Genomic DNA, 10,621 nt, shown 5'->3' on the forward strand with positions numbered 1-10,621 from the left:
GGAACATGTCAATACTTTACGAAAAGTGAAATATAATATTCATGTTTGCAATGCTATAAAAACTACTAAAAGCGGTAGTAAATTAAACATACTTCCTGAAGGCCGATTGTAATTTTGAAAAAATGGTTGAATTTATAAACTTCTAGACTATGCTCTTTAGGAATCACTTTTTCGATTTAAAATTAGATGTGCCAAAAATAAATACAAATGTAACGTAATTATTTCATGGAATTTTTGAAAAAAAAATCGTTATTTTAAGGTCTTTTAAAATTGAAAATTGAAAATCGACTTCCTAAATAACCTAGATATTTTGTCAAAGAGTTCATACATGTATAAAAAATTAAAATCGGACATTCCAAAGTATGTGTAATTTACTACCGCTTATTGGTCTAAAACGCTTGAAAAATTCGTCTGCTGCGACCCCCTTAATAAATAATAACAGTACCTATTAAATAACACAAATTAATTCATGTATTCAATTAGGACTAAATTTAAATGTATCGCAAGTTACAGGTGCTGCACCATCATATCCACTTTCTAATATACCAAAGTACTAAACGATATGTACTTATCATCACAATTACATTTACCATCACGATCGATTAGATATATATCCTTCGCTAAGACTCCTTTTGAAAATTCTTTGCCAAATTTACCCTATATAATTAAACAAAATATTTAAGAAATTTTTATGTCATTATTATAAACTATATAGAGTATTACTTTATTATATAACATATCACTATTATCGACGCACCAATTGTCATGGTTGTTAGCTTTGTTTTCACAATACTGTAAACATTTATACAAATTATAATAACATTAAGTTTTAAAATTAAATTGATAGTTCTAACTTCTAAGTGTAAGTATCAAATCAGTTTAAAAATAATTACATAAATCGGTACAAGTAAATTGCGTGCTAAAAATTTCACTCAATCATTATAAGTATGTAATTGCGAAATGGCTAGTTAAAAGTATATTACGTATACGTAAATTGCTGCTCAGATATTTTTAAATCTGGTCCTGAGAAAATTGTGATTACTTCCCGGAGAGTAACACAATTCAATGATAATTTGTTGACGAAGAGTGCGGTGACTTTTCGGTCGTCGGATGTGAAAGTGTTCATGTTACATTAAATGCTTGTTTCTGTGCAGTATACCCCGATATTTTGTTTTAATAGACCTTTTTCTTAGAATTTAGAGAGAAATATTTGCATTTTAAATTGGAGCTCTGCGACATAGCTGATCAAAACAACAATTATTTATAAGATAAAAGATGATTTTTTTACCAGTGGAGAACTGACCCGATTAACAAGCGTGTGGTTTAAATTTCTTCTCTAATTTTAACCATATATATTACGTATAAGCTTATAAAGTTATAACGATAATAAAGAAAAAAATCAAAAAATTTCACAACAATACTAGGTACCTATACATTCAAATAAAGGTAACAACAAACAAACAAAAATTGCTTACTAAATAATTATTTTTATAATTTTTACGTCAGACCATTGTTACCCTATCGTTACAAAAACGAAATTTCTGGGGGACTTTCTAATCAAACTGTTCGTATCGAATATCGTTTCTAGGCTGGACTCAACTTATAAAGTAAATAAAAATCCATCGATACCCGACGTGTGTACTCGATAAAATACATCCGTACTTAATTTATGCTATTTTTGAAATTTGTGACCAAACCCTAATCATCCCTAGAGGAAAGTAGGAACTGTGTCAGAACAAACATCAGTGCTTGTTTAAGTCAAATTGATCAAAATAAGTATAATATAATAAATATTACTATCTGTATCACGTTGCACAGGGATAAAGTGAACCACATTTGTGCAGAAATAAACAAAGGTGTGGTTAAAATTATAATAATATTACAATTAACAGGTAAACTACCCTAAAAAAAAACTTAAAATTGCAACACAGTGCAATGGTATATTGTTGTAATATAAAAAAAAAACAAAACATAAATATAAATTAATCATGCTAAGTGTTGCCAGTGGGTGGCTTCTTACTCAATTTTTCATGCCATGTATTCTCTTAACACATAAGCTTATTGTACATTTCTTGTATAGATTGTTTATTTTTCTAATAAATATTTAAAAAAAAATAATGTTGTAATATAGACATTCTTCTACGATTTACTCAAACTCCTGACGCCGCGCCGGTTGGACGTAATTATTAAATATATAATGAGTATTTCGCATTATAGTGAACATATATTAAAATCAACAACAATTACTCTGAACAAACTTAATGATGTTAAATTGTTAATATTACTATAGACTACCTACGTTAAATAATTTCGTGTTAATCTAACAAATAAATTATGTTTTTTTTTTAGTTATTGTTTTTTTTACTCAAATATTCTGTAGCCTGCATTGAACTTCGTCGTACAATATTTGAAGCTCAATTGGTATGATATGTCTTTTATAAAAAATAATTTACAAATTACCTTATATACGATTATTTAGTTGGATATTAGTGTATTTGATATTTGATATGATGGACACTTGATTAATGTATTGTTTAATCATAAAGAATATTATCAACCTTTATATGGACTATTTCAGTTTTATTTCAGTTTTATTTCAGTACACAAAGGGTACAATCACATTGTGAAAAAAATTAAAAATAAATAATATTAGAATCATCATAATATTGTTAATGAAAAAGTAACGGTCTTTCGAAACATCTTCGTATTTCTCAAACTATAAAAAATCCTTTTCCACTAATTTAAATGAATATTTTTAACGAAAATATAGATTTTACAATGTGGCGGCATAATACATGATCCTATATATGTATCGTGAAACACATATTCATTATTCATAATGTAAAGTCGTATAATTAGGCATCCAGAATTCCCGCCTACTGCCAATTGAATTACGTACATATAACTATACACCAAATACACATTGTTTGTATTTTATATTATTATATGGTTATAAGGTAAGCATGCGAAGTATTTTGGCAACCAGCTAGGTATACATAATATTATTTTATGTCCTCAGCACATTGAATTAGCATTAATTTTGTGTACCTACTCGGCTACTCATAAAAACTATATGATCTACATAATTACTTAAACTAATAGATATGCTAAATTAGTGTTTATACCTCGTTATATGACATCTCACAAGGCTTAAAGTCACTCATACATTCAGGTTTTGATATAGGACTTACTAAAAATTCAAAAAAAGTTTTATCCTTATCAATATTTGATTGGTTTAACGCATTTTTAAATTTACTCTGAAAAAATCATAATATTTTAATCTTCATTTTTAATTAAGTATTTGATACGAATCTTACTAATGATAAATAATCTGGATTTGATGATTCATAAGGAGTAATTCCAATCCGTAAGAGATCATCATTACATTCATTATAAGTAATAAACTCAACAAATAAAAATCCATAACACCATTTATCTTAGAAAAATCAAACCCTAATACACAAAGCATAACAAATTATAAAAGATTTATACTCAAATATTTAAATAGTTGAATAATAAATATTCTGTTATATCTTAAAAATCATTATTTTAATTTAAAACATATGATGCCCATAGGCGCAATTAGGTGGGGGCTAGGGGGGCTTAGCCTCCCCCAAATATTTTTAGCCCCCCCCCCCAAAAAAAAAAAATATTTTTAGCCCCCCCCCCCCCAAATAAAGCTATGACTTACGTATTTTTTAAACAATACCTATTAGTTCCGCTACGTATGAACGTTCGTTTTCTTCTATGCGTAGATTAAAAACTTGGCAGAGGACTACAATGACACAAGAACGATTTTCAAATTTATCAATAATTAATATTGAAAGGGATCTAACAAATAATTTAGAGACAAAAACAATTATTGATAAATTTAGAGCAGCTAATAGAAAATTAGTATTTCATTGAATAATATCTTAATTAAAAATTAACATGTATTGTGTATTTATTTATTTGTCAGTAGCCATCATCCGGTTTATAAGCTTTTGGGGGTGCGGGGGCGAAGCCCCTGTGGGTTAGCGTGACTTATACAATTCTAGCCCCCCCCCCCAAAAAAAAAAAAAAATTGACCCTAGTTGGCCTAGTTGCGCCAACGAATTGATGCCAAAGCAGATAATACCAATTTCACTTCTATTGATTTACTTTTAATTTACCCACTTACAATTTGTTTGATTTCCTTTATTTACACTTTCTACTAAAGTTCTAGCACTCAAATATAATCCAATTGCCAAATTTGAATTTTTAGATTTGATAGCCGTTATATAATCTGTAAAATTCTGGTAGAAGTTTTTACCTGGCTAAAAATGAATAAATTATTACTAAATTAATTAAAAAATCACAATATTTAATTTATAATTAAAATACAAAATGTAAATGTATCAATGTACCTATGCATGTATTAATTATTTATATTTAATGTCAGTGAATGAGTCCATGTACACATTTTACATTTGTAGGTAAGGTTTCAACATCTAACAGGAATATTCAATTTATGTCTCAGAAGAGAGGAGACAGAGCAGTTTCCAAAGCCATGCAACCGCGATCAGTTAGTATTCCTTCGAATAGGTCAGAAGCCCCAGTGATTCCCTCTTCGTGTAGTCCACGACTTTAGCTGAACTATACCTATGTGGGAGAAAACCATGGAGAGGCTCCTAGTCATTAGGTTAGATAAACAAATGAAATACATTTGGAGCACTTTAGAACAAATGCCTATTGTCAATGACGTGGCTTTAGTAATTGGACAATGGTAATAATGTAATGTACAATTTGCTAGAATCGGAGGTAAAATGACTGGCTGCAGTTCAAAGTTTGCCTATGATGAACTCGCCCAAATAATTCAAATACGATCCTTTCTCGTGTTCTCGTTAAAAAAATAAATAAATAATTGCTCCTTTTTGATATCGCTTAATCGGAATTTTCCTTGGTTAGGTATATATGAAGACGACTTGATACCCGTATGTGTTGTCTCCTTCTTACAAGTGCGTAACATAATGACAACAACTTTTTAGCGCGGGATAGAACCACTCAGTCTGTACTCTTAGTAAAAACACCAAAAATTTAACACAATATAGAAAATAATATTTTCTGTGTCCTAGCATTTTTATATTTTGTTTGATATCATTAATAAGAAAAAGTTATAATACTTTTAAAAATACGATATTTTTATCTTTTATCTTTACCAAGTGAGCCCCCCCTTCCCAGAAAAATTGTCTTCAACACTGTAAGTAGATAACGCTAATATACACATTTCATGAAAATGTCAAGTATTTACAATGATTCGTTTTTGAGTTACAATAAAATAAAAAATCAATTTTGTCGGAAACTGATTATGCGTGAAAATTCCCGTTTTTTCTTTACTTTTTTATGGTTTTTCCTGACGCTTTTGAAAACTATTGGAAATTTTTTACTTTTGACTACTACTAAGAGGGGCAAAAATCGAAAATCGAAGCATTATATCTACTCCAAAACGAGATGACATACAGTCACAAAAATTTGAAAAAAAATCATACATCACTGTAAAATCAATACATTCCTCACTTTGTTCAGAATCTAAAACTGATTATATTGGCTGTAATTAATATTTTATCATATTGTACTGTTATCTAATTTATTATTTGTAATAACCACGAACTAAGATATCTTAGTAATAGCAGTACAATATTTTTTATTTAAAATAAATCATAATACAGTTTATATACATTTAACTAATATAACTAATTAATTGATATTTTGTTAAAAAAAAAAAAAAAAAACTAATATTCATTAAAATGTAATTTTAATATTCTTTCTGGCAAGTTTTAAAGTTTTTTTTGTCGATATTTATTATTTGTGGGGGGGGGGGGGGGGTCGAGATTATTTTTTAAGCGTATTATTTCAAGGATACATCCTCGCACCTCCCTTTTTTCGGTGCTTCTAGACATACGTAATTGATTATTAAAACAATAAATATTGAGATTAATTAGCACATCGGCTGATTATCCTGCGAGTTTCTGTTATAAATATATCTTATTTTATTTCTAAATATTTTAAAATGTACATCTGATCATATTATAGGATATATGATATATGTAATATAGTAAAACACACAATAGTATTCATAAATTTGTGGATGTTATGAGTATATTTACTTTCTCGAAAATCAAATGTTGTTTTAATTTAAGAAATAGTTCTAAAATTGAATTATCTTATTATATTTATTAATACGATATGTATATAATTCAAAAGCATAAATCCCATTTAATAAACATAAAACAAAATGTACTATTAATATAGTAATTATTTTAGTATTCAATTTAAAATATAGGCCTAATATTTCTTTGTTGTCATGGTCATGCCTCATGCGTAGTAGAATGTATTAAGAGTTTAAAAAAGGGCTTGAAACCGAAAATAGTTTTTCCTATTTCGATTTCGGTTTCAAGTAGAGTATTTATATATTTACAAATTTATTGGTTTTTTATTTTGAATATTGGTTTTTATTTTTTCCCGAGCACGATTTTGGTTTTAAATATCAATATATCATATATGTATCGTTTTTTCCTATTGAAATTTTGATTTTGATTACCTGCTGGTAATGTGTCAATTTCGCTTTCAGTATCGGTTTAAGGTTTTAACACTTTAATCAAAATTCAAATCGATATTCAATGTCGGTTTCAAGCTGTTATTCAAAAAGTGTCAGCTCAAAACTGCAGTACAATTAATGTTTAAAATAAATAATAACAATTTTTTCTTATAATTAATACTTATATAATAAAAAAATCAAAATTAAATCAAATGTTATACCATTCATTGTTCATTACTGTATATATTATTAATATTATTCAAAAATCCTAATGATACGTAACTTCCATCATACTTCATACATTTTTTAGTTACTGGCCTAAAATCTTTTGGGGTGATTTAATTTGTATCATTCTCATTATTACCATTTACCATAATTATCATTATGATTTGAATTCAACGCAAATGATTCAGGTTCTGGAGTAGAAGGCTTTAAAGTCCCTTTTTTAAGCCATCTCTCCAAATTGTAACCAAACAACTAAACCAACTTTGAGATACACTCGAACGTCTCGAACACAACGCACAGTTCGCAACTCGCAAGACACGGTCGACCGTCGTCGTATTATGTGTCGGCTATCACGGACGGTCGTAACCTATTGGTAACTTTATATATTATATCATTATAGAAAAAGTGTAGGTTTTCATTTGAATTTTCTAAGGTTGACTCACCAAAACCCCCTTAAATGTTGCAAACAATTATAAAATTATGAAATCATAATAGATGTTTCTAAATCAAAAAACTTTTGTATCATATATTTTAATATATATATAATTAAATTAGTGGACCCAGCAAACGTTGTTTTGCCTTATACATTTTTTTTTTGTTAATGAATATATTGGTAGTCAAATAAAAAATAAGTTAATTATTATAATTGTATGTCGATGTGTTTTATTGGTACATGTCTCATGTCTGAAAGAAGAATAGTGCAGGGAACAATATAGCAAAACACTAAATATTCATTTTTTTGAATTAATTGTACTTTCATTATCTTAACTAATAAATTTCAAATTACATCTCTATCACACATTATGGAAAATGAAAACACTATAAGTCTCTTAGTGCTATATGGAGTGTAGGTACGATATTTTTAGTAAGTCCATCTTTAGCTAACACTAACAAACTAGATGGTTTACCCACGCGAGTACATATGCCACGTATAATAGTCTGTGTGAAAAACACGGTTTGCCCAAATTTAAGCCACAGACACTTTTGGCCTTGACCTGATCCTTAACCTGCTGGATAATTTACTGCAGTTTCATTGGTATCGCAAACTGTATCGATAGCTTTGTACAACACCAAGTCCTCGGAAACAACTGTTGTATCTTGATTAAATCAAATCGTTGACATCAACATTTTTTGCAGCCACAATTGCTCTTTCTGCCAGCCACTCAGGGCTTAAGTATTACGTGAGTATAACGGTTAATATCTGCAGGTCAATGAGATCATCTTGCGAATTAATGATTGTGCAGAAATCGTTTGCCAATTTTATGCACCCAGTATGTTCATGTAAAGCTGTTTTTCTATCACCGATATCTAACAGTTGTTTTAAAATGTTTCAGCGGATGATGGATTTTGAAGCATTTTAACTCGCATATTTACTTTCAGCTGTAATTTTTCAACATTACGCCGCAGTCGCGATGATTTTTGGCAAGCGTTGATCTCATCGGTGTATGTTGAACGTGGAATGACGAAAAGTGTTTGTCTGAAATCACCTGAAATCGGTTACAGAGTGCCACCAAATAGTTTGACATTGTTTTCTATCTCCTTCAATGTCCTGTCCAACACTCAAGCGAACGTTTACGTGCACTGAGTGTGTCAACTACGAATCGACGCGTTTGTCTTTGCTCCACTCTTCGTTGTTTATTATTGCGTTCAGCTAGTGCCTATTGGCTATTATAATTGAGATTCACACAATTGCGCCACGCTCACACGAAAATTCGTATAATTGAATTGGAGTGGTTCATCTGCAGTTCTTATTGCCCTCTTCTATTTCTCATGTTTGTAACAGCATTTATTTTACGACAAAAATTGGCACTCTGGCGTCTTACTAGCATTTTTAATGACACATACAAATAGAATGATGTATTCAAATTAAAAAAAAATAATAAATAAATATTATTCTTAAATCTTATAAATTATAGCAACCATTAATAAACAAAAATTTCTATCATAAATCTAGCAGACCCCGTGCACTTTGCCCTTTAAATATGACAACCCTTTAGAAAATTGCGATTGTTCAAATCCTTTTAGATTATACAACTCGCAGCAATAAGTGCAATTCAGCCACCTTGGTAGAAAATCCATATATTAGTGGCTATTAGTACCTAAAACTCAGCCAACTTTAAAATACTAATTTGTACTAATCAATAGTAACCATTACTTTTTTTTAAGTGAACAAAATTTGAGCAGAAGTAAACAAAGATAACTTTAATAATATTAACAATTAGCTGCAGTAAACTACTTTGAAAAAACTTCTTTAATCTATTAACTAAACCTTCCTTAAATTGTCGAAATTTGTTGAGTATTTTTTTAATTATTATATACCTTATAGGTAAGCGTCAGACATACACTTTGCATTTTAGTTTTTATACATATAATGCATGTTCACTTATAAGTTATATTATATACCTACTCTTTTAATCCGTTCAGAATCTCTTATAATGTTCGCAACGGGATGGGCCATACCATTAACCCGAACCTTTTAATAAACTGTACTATCGCCAAGATTATAACCGAAAAATGTAACAAATATTTTTAGTCTTTTAGGTTCTTGTAAAAACTAACTATTCTGTAATTTTATATTTATTTGAGCTTTTTTATATTAATCATATAAATTTTAAAAAATAATTAACAAACAGCGGGAAAACAATGTAAATAGCGACTACATTCATAATCTAAGTAAAAAATGACGTTATACCGTATGTTCAAAAGTTATATACGCCAATTAAATTGCATTATACTATATGAATTATGATTATTGTCACACAAATGAGTAATAAATACGTATAATATATATGTGACCTGTTCTACACAGTATAGAAGGAGCTTGATTTATGAGCTATAATTTATTATAATATTAAAACAATTTATTTAACTAGGTAATTTTTTATAGAATAATAAAAACAATTGTGTAAATTAACCAATAGACATACCATATTATTTGATTTCGAACTTCTACTGAATGCATTTTTTGCAAAAAGAAAATTTTTTATAAAATTCTAGCTTAAAATAATTTGCGAATTGTTGTGATTTTTACATATTTTATCAAAATTCAAACTTTGAATGCTTAAATGCTTATAAAAAAAATTTGTTTTAAAATTACGCTAAAATAAGAAAATCGCTAAATGTGAACTCCAGCGAAAATCCAATGTTGTAAAAATTTAAATTTCAAACGCTCATAAAAATTTAATTTGAATTTCTGGTGGACATTTTTTTTTCGTGATAAATAATGACAAACTTGTAAGGAATCTTGAATTAAATTAAGATTTAAAAAGAAATTTTTTTATGAATTTCTAGCTTAAAATAATTTGCGAATTTTTGTGATTTTTACGTATTTTGTCAAAATTCAAACTTTGAATGCTTTTATTTTTCAACCACTATTGTGAGTTGTGACAATATGTTAGGAGCCTTGTATTAAATTGTCTATAACTTTTCTACCCAACAAATACAATTTTAACAATATTAATTTTAAAAGGACTAATAATGATCGAAAATATGCCTATAAATAGTTCAACTTAAGTCAAATTTTTTTGAAAATTGCATGGTGGATAGAATATACTTATATAAAAATTCAGTGAAAAATTCATGTATCTATGATCATTTGTTTTAAAGTTACATCAAAAACTAAAATCGATTTTGTCGGAAACTGATTGTGGGTAAAATTTCTCATTTTCCCCTTAATTTTTAGTTTGTTTATTCCGATTATTTAGAAAAATATTGAGAATTTATACTTACCAACTAGATTCACTTTCTGATCGAACGAGGTACCTACTGAAGTCGAAAATCGAAGCACTTTTACTGCCCCAAAACGTGATGATAGACACAAAAAAATACACACATCATGAT

At 28.6% G+C, this 10,621-nt stretch overlaps 1 pseudogene; it reads right to left on the bottom strand.

Moving 5' to 3' along the window:
* Positions 1 to 431: 431 nt before the first annotated feature.
* LOC149057765 (uncharacterized) lies at positions 432 to 7,583 on the bottom strand (annotated as a pseudogene).
* Between the last annotated feature and the right edge of the window lie 3,038 nt (positions 7,584 to 10,621).

This window comes from Diuraphis noxia, unplaced genomic scaffold (assembly GCF_037042655.1).
Source record: "Diuraphis noxia isolate RWA-SAM2 unplaced genomic scaffold, SU_Dnox_SAM2 contig0003, whole genome shotgun sequence".
Taxonomy (NCBI): Eukaryota; Metazoa; Arthropoda; class Insecta; order Hemiptera; family Aphididae; genus Diuraphis; species Diuraphis noxia.